The sequence below is a fragment of the Phalangium opilio genome, unplaced genomic scaffold (assembly GCF_054372755.1).
Source record: "Phalangium opilio isolate 3A_F unplaced genomic scaffold, DU_Popi_V2 ptg000019l_1, whole genome shotgun sequence".
Classification (NCBI taxonomy): Eukaryota; Metazoa; Arthropoda; class Arachnida; order Opiliones; family Phalangiidae; genus Phalangium; species Phalangium opilio.
Genome location: NW_028324152.1, coordinates 2459172 through 2474552, shown reverse-complemented (window position 1 = coordinate 2474552; position 15381 = coordinate 2459172).

Genomic DNA, 15381 nt, shown 5'->3' with positions numbered 1-15381 from the left:
TGTTTGTCGTAGCCCAACGTTTTTAGTATGGTTAGAAGGGGGACAATTTGGACTATAACATATCCTAAGGACATCACCGTATCTCTAGTTGACACAGAGTTATGGGCCTGAAAAGTATAGTCTAATGCATTTCCTATGGAGGGGTTGTTTCTTTACGTTTTGCTTAAGTACTCAGCCCCTGTTTGTCGTAGCCCAAAGTTTTTAGTATGGTTAGATGGGGGACAAATTGCACTATAACATACTCAAAGGACATCCCCGTATCTCCAGTAGAAACAGAGTTACGAGCCCGCAAATTATAGTCTAATGCATTTCCTATGGAGGGGCTGTTTGTTTACGTTTAGCTTAATTACTCGGCGCCTGTTTGTCGTAGCTCAATGTTTTTAGTATGGTTAGATGGGGGACCAATTGGACAATAACATACGCAAAGGACATCCCCGTATCTCCAGTAGAAACAGAGTTACGAGCCTGCAAAGTATAGTCTAATGCATTTCCTATGGAGGGGTTGTTTCTTTAGGTTTACTTAAGTACTCGGCCCCTGTTTGTCGTAGCCCAAAGTTTTTAGTATGGTTAGATGGGGGACAATTTGGACTATAACATATCCTAAGGACATCCTCGTATCTCCAGTAGAAACAGAGTTACGAGCCTGCAAAGTATAGTCTAATGCATTTCCTAGGGAGGGGGTTTGTTTCGTTACGTTTTGCTTAAGTACTCGGCCCCTGTTTGTCGTAGCCCAACGTTTTTAGTATGGTTAGAAGGGGGACAATTTGGACTATAACATATCCTAAGGACATCACCGTATCTCTAGTTGACACAGAGTTATGGGCCTGAAAAGTATAGTCTAATGCATTTCCTATGGAGGGGTTGTTTCTTTACGTTTTGCTTAAGTACTCAGCCCCTGTTTGTCGTAGCCCAAAGTTTTTAGTATGGTTAGATGGGGGACAAATTGCACTATAACATACTCAAAGGACATCCCCGTATCTCCAGTAGAAACAGAGTTACGAGCCCGCAAATTATAGTCTAATGCATTTCCTATGGAGGGGCTGTTTGTTTACGTTTAGCTTAATTACTCGGCGCCTGTTTGTCGTAGCTCAATGTTTTTAGTATGGTTAGATGGGGGACCAATTGGACAATAACATACTCAAAGGACATCCCCGTATCTCCAGTAGAAACAGAGTTACGAGCCTGCAAAGTATAGTCTAATGCATTTCCTATGGAGGGGTTGTTTCTTTACGTTTTGCTTAAGTACTCGGCCCCTGTTTGTCGTAGCCCAAAGTTTTTAGTATGGTTAGATGGGGGACAATTTGGACTATAACATATCCTAAGGACATCCTCGTATCTCCAGTAGAAACAGAGTTACGAGCCTGCAAAGTATAGTCTAATGCATTTCCTAGGGAGGGGGTTTGTTTCGTTACGTTTTGCTTAAGTACTCGGCCCCTGTTTGTCGTAGTCCAACGTTTTTAGTATGGTTAGAAGGGGGACAATTTGGACTATAACATATCCTAAGGACATCACCGTATCTCTAGTTGACACAGAGTTATGGGCCTGAAAAGTATAGTCTAATGCATTTCCTATGGAGGGGTTGTTTCTTTACGTTTTGCTTAAGTACTCAGCCCCTGTTTGTCGTAGCCCAAAGTTTTTAGTATGGTTAGATGGGGGACAAATTGCACTATAACATACTCAAAGGACATCCCCGTATCTCCAGTAGAAACAGAGTTACGAGCCCGCAAATTATAGTCTAATGCATTTCCTATGGAGGGGTTGTTTGTTTACGTTTAGCTTAATTACTCGGCGCCTGTTTGTCGTAGCTCAATGTTTTTAGTATGGTTAGATGGGGGACCAATTGGACAATAACATACTCAAAGGACATCCCCGTATCTCCAGTAGAAACAGAGTTACGAGCCTGCAAAGTATAGTCTAATGCATTCCCTATGGAGGGGTTGTTTCTTTACGTTTTGCTTAAGTACTCGGCCCCTGTTTGTCGTAGCCCAAAGTTTTTAGTATGGTTAGATGGGGGACAATTTGGACTATAACATATCCTAAGGACATCCTCGTATCTCCAGTAGAAACAGAGTTACGAGCCTGCAAAGTATAGTCTAATGCATTTCCTAGGGAGGGGGTTTGTTTCGTTACGTTTTGCTTAAGTACTCGGCCCCTGTTTGTCGTAGCCCAACGTTTTTAGTATGGTTAGAAGGGGGACAATTTGGACTATAACATATCCTAAGGACATCACCGTATCTCTAGTTGACACAGAGTTATGGGCCTGAAAAGTATAGTCTAATGCATTTCCAATGGAGGGGTTGTTTCTTTACGTTTTGCTTAAGTACTCAGCCCCTGTTTGTCGTAGCCCAAAGTTTTTAGTATGGTTAGATGGGGGACAAATTGCACTATAACATACTCAAAGGACATCCCCGTATCTCCAGTAGAAACAGAGTTACGAGCCCGCAAATTATAGTCTAATGCATTTCCTATGGAGGGGTTGTTTGTTTACGTTTAGCTTAATTACTCGGCGCCTGTTTGTCGTAGCTCAATGTTTTTAGTATGGTTAGATGGGGGACCAATTGGACAATAACATACTCAAAGGACATCCCCGTATCTCCAGTAGAAACAGAGTTACGAGCCTGCAAAGTATAGTCTAATGCATTCCCTATGGAGGGGTTGTTTCTTTACGTTTTGCTTAAGTACTCGGCCCCTGTTTGTCGTAGCCCAAAGTTTTTAGTATGGTTAGATGGGGGACAATTTGGACTATAACATATCCTAAGGACATCCTCGTATCTCCAGTAGAAACAGAGTTACGAGCCTGCAAAGTATAGTCTAATGCATTTCCTATGGAGGGGTTGTTTCTTTACGTTTTGCTTAAGTACTCGGCCCCTGTTTGTCGTAGTCCAAAGTTTTTAGTATGGTTAGATGGGGGACAAATTGAACTATAACATACTCAAAGGACATCCCCGTATCTCCAGTAGAAACAGAGTTACGAGCCTGCAAATTATAGTCTAATGCATTTCCTATGGAGGGGTTGTTTGTATACGTTTAGCTTAATTACTCGGCGCCTGTTTGTCGTAGCCCAAAGTTTTTAGTCGGGTTAGATGGGGGACAAATTGGACAATAACATACTCAAAGGACATCCCCGTATCTCCAGTAGAAACAGAGTTACGAGCCTGCAAAGTATAGTCTAATGCATTTCCTATGGAGGGGTTGTTTCTTTACGTTTTGCTTAAGTACTCGGCCCCTGTTTGTCGTAGCCCAAAGTTTTTAGTATGGTTAGATGGGGGACAATTTGGACTATAACATATCCTAAGGACATCCTCGTATCTCCAGTAGAAACAGAGTTACGAGCCTGCAAATTATAGTCTAATGCATTTCCTATGGAGGGGTTGTTTGTTTACGTTTAGCTTAATTACTCGGCCCCTGTTTGTCGTAGCTCAACGTTTTTAGTATGGTTAGATGGGGGACAAATTGGACTATAACATACTCAAAGGACATCCCCGTATCTCCAGTAGAAACAGAGTTACGAGCCTGCAAAGTATAGTCTAATGCATTTCCTATGGAGGGGTTGTTTCTTTACGTTTTGCTTAAGTACTCGGCCCCTGTTTGTCGTAGCCCAAAGTTTTTAGTATGGTTAGATGGGGGACAATTTGGACTATAACATATCCTAAGGACATCCTCGTATCTCCAGTAGAAACAGAGTTACGAGCCTGCAAATTATAGTCTAATGCATTTCCTATGGAGGGGTTGTTTGTTTACGTTTAGCTTAATTACTCGGCCCCTGTTTGTCGTAGCTCAACGTTTTTAGTATGGTTAGATGGGGGACAAATTGGACTATAACATACTCAAAGGACATCCCCGTATCTCCAGTAGAAACAGAGTTACGAGCCTGCAAAGTATAGTCTAATGCATTTCCTATGGAGGGGTTGTTTCTTTACGTTTTGCTTAAGTACTCGGCCCCTGTTTGTCGTAGCCCAAAGTTTTTAGTATGGTTAGATGGGGGACAATTTGGACTATAACATATCCTAAGGACATCCTCGTATCTCCAGTAGAAACAGAGTTACGAGCCTGCAAATTATAGTCTAATGCATTTCCTATGGAGGGGTTGTTTGTTTACGTTTAGCTTAATTACTCGGCCCCTGTTTGTCGTAGCTCAACGTTTTTAGTATGGTTAGATGGGGGACAAATTGGACTATAACATACTCAAAGGACATCCCCGTATCTCCAGTAGAAACAGAGTTACGAGCCTGCAAAGTATAGTCTAATGCATTTCCTATGGAGGGGTTGTTTCTTTACGTTTTGCTTAAGTACTCGGCCCCTGTTTGTCGTAGCCCAAAGTTTTTAGTATGGTTAGATGGGGGACAATTTGGACTATAACATATCCTAAGGACATCCTCGTATCTCCAGTAGAAACAGAGTTACGAGCCTGCAAAGTATAGTCTAATGCATTTCCTAGGGAGGGGGTTTGTTTCGTTACGTTTTGCTTAAGTACTCGGCCCCTGTTTGTCGTAGCCCAACGTTTTTAGTATGGTTAGAAGGGGGACAATTTGGACTATAACATATCCTAAGGACATCACCGTATCTCTAGTTGACACAGAGTTATGGGCCTGAAAAGTATAGTCTAATGCATTTCCAATGGAGGGGTTGTTTCTTTACGTTTTGCTTAAGTACTCGGCCCCTGTTTGTCGTAGCCAAAGTTTTTAGTATGGTTAGATGGGGGACAATTTGGACTATAACATATCCTAAGGACATCCTCGTATCTCCAGTAGAAACAGAGTTACGAGCCTGCAAAGTATAGTCTAATGCATTTCCTAGGGAGGGGGTTTGTTTCGTTACGTTTTGCTTAAGTACTCGGCCCCTGTTTGTCGTAGCCAAAGTTTTTAGTATGGTTAGATGGGGGACAATTTGGACTATAACATATCCTAAGGACATCCTCGTATCTCCAGTAGAAACAGAGTTACGAGCCTGCAAAGTATAGTCTAATGCATTTCCTATGGAGGGGTTGTTTCTTTACGTTTTGCTTAAGTACTCGGCCCCTGTTTGTCGTAGTCCAAAGTTTTTAGTATGGTTAGATGGGGGACAAATTGAACTATAACATACTCAAAGGACATCCCCGTATCTCCAGTAGAAACAGAGTTACGAGCCTGCAAATTATAGTCTAATGCATTTCCTATGGAGGGGTTGTTTGTATACGTTTAGCTTAATTACTCGGCGCCTGTTTGTCGTAGCCCAAAGTTTTTAGTCGGGTTAGATGGGGGACAAATTGGACAATAACATACTCAAAGGACATCCCCGTATCTCCAGTAGAAACAGAGTTACGAGCCTGCAAAGTATAGTCTAATGCATTTCCTATGGAGGGGTTGTTTCTTTACGTTTTGCTTAAGTACTCGGCCCCTGTTTGTCGTAGCCCAAAGTTTTTAGTATGGTTAGATGGGGGACAATTTGGACTATAACATATCCTAAGGACATCCTCGTATCTCCAGTAGAAACAGAGTTACGAGCCTGCAAATTATAGTCTAATGCATTTCCTATGGAGGGGTTGTTTGTTTACGTTTAGCTTAATTACTCGGCCCCTGTTTGTCGTAGCTCAACGTTTTTAGTATGGTTAGATGGGGGACAAATTGGACTATAACATACTCAAAGGACATCCCCGTATCTCCAGTAGAAACAGAGTTACGAGCCTGCAAAGTATAGTCTAATGCATTTCCTATGGAGGGGTTGTTTCTTTACGTTTTGCTTAAGTACTCGGCCCCTGTTTGTCGTAGCCCAAAGTTTTTAGTATGGTTAGATGGGGGACAATTTGGACTATAACATATCCTAAGGACATCCTCGTATCTCCAGTAGAAACAGAGTTACGAGCCTGCAAAGTATAGTCTAATGCATTTCCTAGGGAGGGGGTTTGTTTCGTTACGTTTTGCTTAAGTACTCGGCCCCTGTTTGTCGTAGCCAAAGTTTTTAGTATGGTTAGATGGGGGACAATTTGGACTATAACATATCCTAAGGACATCCTCGTATCTCCAGTAGAAACAGAGTTACGAGCCTGCAAAGTATAGTCTAATGCATTTCCTATGGAGGGGTTGTTTCTTTACGTTTTGCTTAAGTACTCGGCCCCTGTTTGTCGTAGTCCAAAGTTTTTAGTATGGTTAGATGGGGGACAAATTGAACTATAACATACTCAAAGGACATCCCCGTATCTCCAGTAGAAACAGAGTTACGAGCCTGCAAATTATAGTCTAATGCATTTCCTATGGAGGGGTTGTTTGTATACGTTTAGCTTAATTACTCGGCGCCTGTTTGTCGTAGCCCAAAGTTTTTAGTCGGGTTAGATGGGGGACAAATTGGACAATAACATACTCAAAGGACATCCCCGTATCTCCAGTAGAAACAGAGTTACGAGCCTGCAAAGTATAGTCTAATGCATTTCCTATGGAGGGGTTGTTTCTTTACGTTTTGCTTAAGTACTCGGCCCCTGTTTGTCGTAGCCCAAAGTTTTTAGTATGGTTAGATGGGGGACAATTTGGACTATAACATATCCTAAGGACATCCTCGTATCTCCAGTAGAAACAGAGTTACGAGCCTGCAAATTATAGTCTAATGCATTTCCTATGGAGGGGTTGTTTGTTTACGTTTAGCTTAATTACTCGGCCCCTGTTTGTCGTAGCTCAACGTTTTTAGTATGGTTAGATGGGGGACAAATTGGACTATAACATACTCAAAGGACATCCCCGTATCTCCAGTAGAAACAGAGTTACGAGCCTGCAAAGTATAGTCTAATGCATTTCCTATGGAGGGGTTGTTTCTTTACGTTTTGCTTAAGTACTCGGCCCCTGTTTGTCGTAGCCCAAAGTTTTTAGTATGGTTAGATGGGGGACAATTTGGACTATAACATATCCTAAGGACATCCTCGTATCTCCAGTAGAAACAGAGTTACGAGCCTGCAAAGTATAGTCTAATGCATTTCCTAGGGAGGGGGTTTGTTTCGTTACGTTTTGCTTAAGTACTCGGCCCCTGTTTGTCGTAGCCCAACGTTTTTAGTATGGTTAGAAGGGGGACAATTTGGACTATAACATATCCTAAGGACATCACCGTATCTCTAGTTGACACAGAGTTATGGGCCTGAAAAGTATAGTCTAATGCATTTCCAATGGAGGGGTTGTTTCTTTACGTTTTGCTTAAGTACTCAGCCCCTGTTTGTCGTAGCCCAAAGTTTTTAGTATGGTTAGATGAGAGACAAATTGCACTATAACATACTCAAAGGACATCCCCGTATCTCCAGTAGAAACAGAGTTACGAGCCTGCAAAGTATAGTCTAATGCATTTCCTATGGAGGGGTTGTTTCTTTACGTTTTGCTTAAGTACTCAGCCCCTGTTTGTCGTAGCCCAAAGTTTTTAGTATGGTTAGATGGGGGACAAATTGCACTATAACATACTCAAAGGACATCCCCGTATCTCCAGTAGAAACAGAGTTACGAGCCTGCAAATTATAGTCTAATGCATTTCCTATGGAGGGGTTGTTTGTTTACGTTTAGCTTAATTACTCGGCCCCTGTTTGTCGTAGCTCAGTGTTTTTAGTATGGTTAGATGGGGGACAAATTGGACAATAACATACTCAAAGGACATTCCCGTATCTCCAGTAGAAACAGAGTTACGAGCCTGCAAAGTATAGTCTAATGCATTTCCTATGGAGGGGTTGTTTCTTTACGTTTAGCTTAATTACTCGGCCCCTGTTTGTCGTAGCTCAATGTTTTTAGTATGGTTAGATGGGGGACAAATTGAATTATAACATACTCAAAGGACATCCCCGTATCTCCAGTAGAAACAGAGTTACGAGCCTGCAAAATATAGTCTAATGCATTTCCTATGGAGGGGTTGTTTCTTTACGTTTTGCTTAAGTACTCGGCCACTGTTTGTCGTAGCCAAAGTTTTTAGTATGGTTAGATGGGGGACAATTTGGACTATAACATATCCTAAGGACATCACCGTATCTCTAGTAGACACAGAGTTATGGGCCTGAAAAGTATAGTCTAATGCATTTCCTATGGAGGGGTTGTTTCTTTACGTTTTGCTTAAGTACTCGGCCCCTGTTTGACGTAGTCCAAAGTTTTTAGTATGGTTAGATGGGGGACAAATTGAACTATAACATACTCAAAGGACATCCCCGTATCTCCAGTAGAAACAGAGTTACGAGCCTGCAAAGTTTATTTTCAAAAATCAAAAGTAACCTTCTAACAATAAGTGAGACAAAAAATAAGTTGACGACGATATTGTGGTAGCCTCAAGTTTAAAGTATTCTTGTATGGGGAGCAAAGATCACTATAACATATCCAAAGGAGATCCCAGTATCACTTGTAGAACAAGAGTTATGGGCCTGCAAAATATAGTCTAATGCATTTCCTATGGACGGGTTGTTTGTTTACGTTTAGCTTAATTACTCGGCCCCTGTTTGTCGTAGCTCAATATTTTTAGTATGGTTAGATGGGGGACAAATTGGACTATAACATACTCAAAGGACATCCCCGTATCTCCAGTAGAAACAGAGTTACGAACCTGCAAAGTATAGTCTAATGCATTTCCTATGGAGGGGGTTTGTTTCGTTACGTTTTGCTTAAGTACTCGGCCCCTGTTTGTCGTAGCCCAAAGTTTTTAGTATGGTTAGATGGGAAACAATTTGGACTATAACATATCCTATGGACATCCCCGTATCTCTAGTAGACACAGAGTTATGGGCCTGCAAAGTATAGTCTAATGTATTTCCTATGGAGGGGTTGTTTGTTTACGTTTAGCTTAATTACTCGACTACTGTTTGTCGTAGCTCAATGTTTTTAGTATGGTTAGATGGGGGACAAATTGGAATATAACATACTCAAAGGACATCCCCGTATCTCCAGTAGAAACAGAGTTACGAGCCTGCAAAGTATAGTCTAATGCATTTCCTATGGACGGGTTGTTTGTTTACGTTTAGCTTAATTACTCGGCCCCTGTTTGTCGTAGCCCAAAGGTTTTAGTATGGTTAGATGGGGGACAATTTGGACTATATCATATCCTAAGGACATCCCCGTATCTCTAGTAGACACGGAGTTATGGGCCTGCAAAGTATAGTCTAATGTATTTCCTATGGAGGGGTTGTTTGTTTACGTTTAGCTTAATTACTCGACTACTGTTTGTCGTAGCTCAACGTTTTTAGTATGGTTAGATGGGGGACAAATTGGACTATAACATACTCAAAGGACATCCCCGTATCTCCAGTAGAAACAGAGTTACGAGCCTGCAAAGTATAGTCTAATGCATTTCCTATGGACGGGTTGTTTGTTTACGTTTAGCTTAATTACTCGGCCCCTGTTTGTCGTAGCCCAAAGGTTTTAGTATGGTTAGATGGGGGACAATTTGGACTATATCATATCCTAAGGACATCCCCGTATCTCTAGTAGACACGGAGTTATGGGCCTGCAAAGTATAGTCTAATGTATTTCCTATGGAGGGGTTGTTTGTTTACGTTTAGCTTAATTACTCGACTACTGTTTGTCGTAGCTCAACGTTTTTAGTATGGTTAGATGGGGGACAAATTGGACTATAACATACTCAAAGGACATCCCCGTATCTCCAGTAGAAACAGAGTTACGAGCCTGCAAAGTATAGTCTAATGCATTTCCTATGGACGGGTTGTTTGTTTACGTTTAGCTTAATTACTCGGCCCCTGTTTGTCGTAGCCCAAAGGTTTTAGTATGGTTAGATGGGGGACAATTTGGACTATATCATATCCTAAGGACATCCCCGTATCTCTAGTAGACACGGAGTTATGGGCCTGCAAAGTATAGTCTAATGTATTTCCTATGGAGGGGTTGTTTGTTTACGTTTAGCTTAATTACTCGACTACTGTTTGTCGTAGCTCAACGTTTTTAGTATGGTTAGATGGGGGACAAATTGGACTATAACATACTCAAAGGACATCCCCGTATCTCCAGTAGAAACAGAGTTACGAGCCTGCAAAGTATAGTCTAATGCATTTTCTATGGAGGGGTGTGTTTGTTCACGTATTGCTTAATTACTTGACCCTGTTCTTTCGATTAAAAATAATAACATAACTTAAGTGTAGCGGTTATCGCATCCGCCTCACTCTCGGAAGGCCACAGGTTCGAAACCGCGAAGTTTTTTTTTGCTTGGAACATGCAAAGACCTTTATAATTATCCGAACATTGGTGTCAAGGTCACATTATTTACATCCCCGTATCTCTGGTAGAAACAGAGTTACGAGCCTCCAGAATTTAGTCTAATGTATTTCCTATGGAGGGGTTTGTTTGTTTACGATTAGCTTAATTACTCGACTACTGTTTTGTCGTAGCTCAATGTTTTTAGAATGGTTAGATGGGGGACAAATTGGACTATAACATACTCAAAGGACATCCCCGTATCTCCAGTAGAAACAGAGTTACGAGCTTGCAAAGTATAGTCTAATGCATTTTCTATGGAGGGTTTTGTTTGTTCACGTATTGCTTAATTACTTGACCCTGTTCTTTCGATTAAAAATAGTAACATATCTTTAGTGTAGCGGTTATCGCATCCGCCTCACTCCCGGAAGGCCACAGGTTCGAAACCGCGAAGTTTTTTTTTTTGCTTGGAACATGCAAAGACCTTTATAATTATCCGAACATTTGTGTCAAGGTCACATTATTTACATCCCCGTATCTCTGGTAGAACCAGAGTTACGAGCCTCCAGAATTTAGTCTAATGTATTTCCTATGGAGGGGTTTGTTTGTTTACGATTAGCTTAATTATTCGACTACTGTTTGTCGTAGCCCTAATTCTTAGTATGGCTAGATGGGGGACAAATTGGTCTATAACATACTCAAAGGACATCCCCGTATCTCCAGTAGAAACAGAGTTACGAGCCTGCAAAGTTTATTTTCAAAAATCAAAAGTAACCTTCTAACAATAAGTGAGACAAAAAATAAGTTGACGACGATATTGTGGTAGCCTCAAGTTTAAAGTATTCTTGTATGGGGAGCAAAGATCACTATAACATATCCAAAGGAGATCCCAGTATCACTTGTAGAACAAGAGTTATGAGCCTCAAAGTTTAGTGCAAAAATCATAAGTAACATAATAAAAATAAGTGAGACGATACCAAAGTTGACGAACATTTTGCTTAATATCTCGGCCCCTGTTTGTCGTAGCTCAATGTTTTTAGTATGGTTAGATGGGGGACAAATTGGACTAAAACCTACTCAAAGGACATCCCCGTATCTCTAGTAGACACAGAGTTATGGGCCTGCAAAATATAGTCTAATGCATTTCCTATGGACGGGTTGTTTGTTTACGTTTAGCTTAATTACTCGGCCCCTGTTTGTCGTAGCTCAATGTTTTTAGTATGGTTAGATGGGGGACAAATTGGACTATAACGTACTCAAAGGACATCCCCGTATCTCCAGTGGAAACAGAGTTACGAGCCTGCAAAGTATAGTCTAACTCATTTCCTATGGAGGGGGTTTGTTTCTTTACGTTTTGCTTAAGTACTCGGCCCCTGTTTGTCGTAGCCCAAAGTTTTTAACATGGTTAGATGAAGGACAAATTGGACTATAACATATCCTAAGGACATCCCGGTATCTCTAGTAGACACAGAGTTTTGGGCCTGCAAAGTATAGTCTAATGCATTTTCTATGGAGGGGTTTGTTTGTTCACGTATTGCTTTATTACTTGACCCTGTTCTTTCGATTAAAAATAATAACATATCTTTAGTGTAGCGGTTATCGCATCCGCCTCACTCCCGGAAGGCCACAGGTTCGAAACCGCGAAGTTTTTTTTTTTGCTTGGAACATGCAAAGACCTTTATAATTATCCGAACATTTGTGTCAAGGTCACATTATTTACATTCCCGTATCTCTGGTAGAACCAGAGTTACGAGCCTGCAAAGTATATTTTCAAAAATCAAAAGTAACCTTCTAACAATAAGTGAGACAAAAAGTAAGTTCACGACGATATTGAGGTAGCCTCAAGTTTAAAGTATCCTTGTATGGGGAGCAAAGAGTACTATAACATATCCAAAGGAGATCCCAGTATCTCTTGTAGAACAAGAGTTATGAGCCTCCAAAATTTAGTGCAAAAATCATAAGTAACATAATAAAAATAAGTGAGACGATACCAAAGTTGACGAACATTTTGCTTAATATCTCGGCCCCTGTTTGTCGTAGCTCAATATTTTTAGTATGGTTAGATGGGAAACAATTTGGACTATATCATATTCTAAGGACATCCCCGTATCTCTAGTAGACACAGAGTTATGGGTCTGCAAAATATAGTCTAACGCATTTCCTATGGACGGGTTGTTTGTTTACGTTTAGCTTAATTACTCGGCCCCTGTTTGTCGTAGCCCAAAGGTTTTAGTATGGTTAGATGGGGGACAATTTGGACTATATCATATCCTAAGGACATCCCCGTATCTCTAGTAGACACGGAGTTATGGGCCTGCAAAGTATAGTCTAATGTATTTCCTATGGAGGGGTTGTTTGTTTACGTTTAGCTTAATTACTCGACTACTGTTTGTCGTAGCTCAACGTTTTTAGTATGGTTAGATGGGGGACAAATTGGACTATAACATACTCAAAGGACATCCCCGTATCTCCAGTAGAAACAGAGTTACGAGCCTGCAAAGTATAGTCTAATGCATTTCCTATGGACGGGTTGTTTGTTTACGTTTAGCTTAATTACTCGGCCCCTGTTTGTCGTAGCCCAAAGGTTTTAGTATGGTTAGATGGGGGACAATTTGGACTATATCATATCCTAAGGACATCCCCGTATCTCTAGTAGACACGGAGTTATGGGCCTGCAAAGTATAGTCTAATGTATTTCCTATGGAGGGGTTGTTTGTTTACGTTTAGCTTAATTACTCGACTACTGTTTGTCGTAGCTCAACGTTTTTAGTATGGTTAGATGGGGGACAAATTGGACTATAACATACTCAAAGGACATCCCCGTATCTCCAGTAGAAACAGAGTTACGAGCCTGCAAAGTATAGTCTAATGCATTTCCTATGGACGGGTTGTTTGTTTACGTTTAGCTTAATTACTCGGCCCCTGTTTGTCGTAGCCCAAAGGTTTTAGTATGGTTAGATGGGGGACAATTTGGACTATATCATATCCTAAGGACATCCCCGTATCTCTAGTAGACACGGAGTTATGGGCCTGCAAAGTATAGTCTAATGTATTTCCTATGGAGGGGTTGTTTGTTTACGTTTAGCTTAATTACTCGACTACTGTTTGTCGTAGCTCAACGTTTTTAGTATGGTTAGATGGGGGACAAATTGGACTATAACATACTCAAAGGACATCCCCGTATCTCCAGTAGAAACAGAGTTACGAGCCTGCAAAGTATAGTCTAATGCATTTTCTATGGAGGGGTGTGTTTGTTCACGTATTGCTTAATTACTTGACCCTGTTCTTTCGATTAAAAATAATAACATAACTTAAGTGTAGCGGTTATCGCATCCGCCTCACTCTCGGAAGGCCACAGGTTCGAAACCGCGAAGTTTTTTTTTGCTTGGAACATGCAAAGACCTTTATAATTATCCGAACATTGGTGTCAAGGTCACATTATTTACATCCCCGTATCTCTGGTAGAAACAGAGTTACGAGCCTCCAGAATTTAGTCTAATGTATTTCCTATGGAGGGGTTTGTTTGTTTACGATTAGCTTAATTACTCGACTACTGTTTTGTCGTAGCTCAATGTTTTTAGAATGGTTAGATGGGGGACAAATTGGACTATAACATACTCAAAGGACATCCCCGTATCTCCAGTAGAAACAGAGTTACGAGCTTGCAAAGTATAGTCTAATGCATTTTCTATGGAGGGTTTTGTTTGTTCACGTATTGCTTAATTACTTGACCCTGTTCTTTCGATTAAAAATAGTAACATATCTTTAGTGTAGCGGTTATCGCATCCGCCTCACTCCCGGAAGGCCACAGGTTCGAAACCGCGAAGTTTTTTTTTTTGCTTGGAACATGCAAAGACCTTTATAATTATCCGAACATTTGTGTCAAGGTCACATTATTTACATCCCCGTATCTCTGGTAGAACCAGAGTTACGAGCCTCCAGAATTTAGTCTAATGTATTTCCTATGGAGGGGTTTGTTTGTTTACGATTAGCTTAATTATTCGACTACTGTTTGTCGTAGCCCTAATTCTTAGTATGGCTAGATGGGGGACAAATTGGTCTATAACATACTCAAAGGACATCCCCGTATCTCCAGTAGAAACAGAGTTACGAGCCTGCAAAGTTTATTTTCAAAAATCAAAAGTAACCTTCTAACAATAAGTGAGACAAAAAATAAGTTGACGACGATATTGTGGTAGCCTCAAGTTTAAAGTATTCTTGTATGGGGAGCAAAGATCACTATAACATATCCAAAGGAGATCCCAGTATCACTTGTAGAACAAGAGTTATGAGCCTCAAAGTTTAGTGCAAAAATCATAAGTAACATAATAAAAATAAGTGAGACGATACCAAAGTTGACGAACATTTTGCTTAATATCTCGGCCCCTGTTTGTCGTAGCTCAATGTTTTTAGTATGGTTAGATGGGGGACAAATTGGACTAAAACCTACTCAAAGGACATCCCCGTATCTCTAGTAGACACAGAGTTATGGGCCTGCAAAATATAGTCTAATGCATTTCCTATGGACGGGTTGTTTGTTTACGTTTAGCTTAATTACTCGGCCCCTGTTTGTCGTAGCTCAATGTTTTTAAAATGGTTAGATGGGGGACAAATTGGACTATAACGTACTCAAAGGACATCCCCGTATCTCCAGTGGAAACAGAGTTACGAGCCTGCAAAGTATAGTCTAACTCATTTCCTATGGAGGGGGTTTGTTTCTTTACGTTTTGCTTAAGTACTCGGCCCCTGTTTGTCGTAGCCCAAAGTTTTTAACATGGTTAGATGAAGGACAAATTGGACTATAACATATCCTAAGGACATCCCGGTATCTCTAGTAGACACAGAGTTTTGGGCCTGCAAAGTATAGTCTAATGCATTTTCTATGGAGGGGTTTGTTTGTTCACTTATTGCTTTATTACTTGACCCTGTTCTTTCGATTAAAAATAATAACATATCTTTAGTGTAGCGGTTATCGCATCCGCCTCACTCCCGGAAGGCCACAGGTTCGAAACCGCGAAGTTTTTTTTTTTGCTTGGAACATGCAAAGACCTTTATAATTATCCGAACATTTGTGTCAAGGTCACATTATTTACATTCCCGTATCTCTGGTAGAACCAGAGTTACGAGCCTGCAAAGTATATTTTCAAAAATCAAAAGTAACCTTCTAACAATAAGTGAGACAAAAAGTAAGTTCACGACGATATTGAGGTAGCCTCAAGTTTAAAGTATCCTTGTATGGGGAGCAAAGAGTACT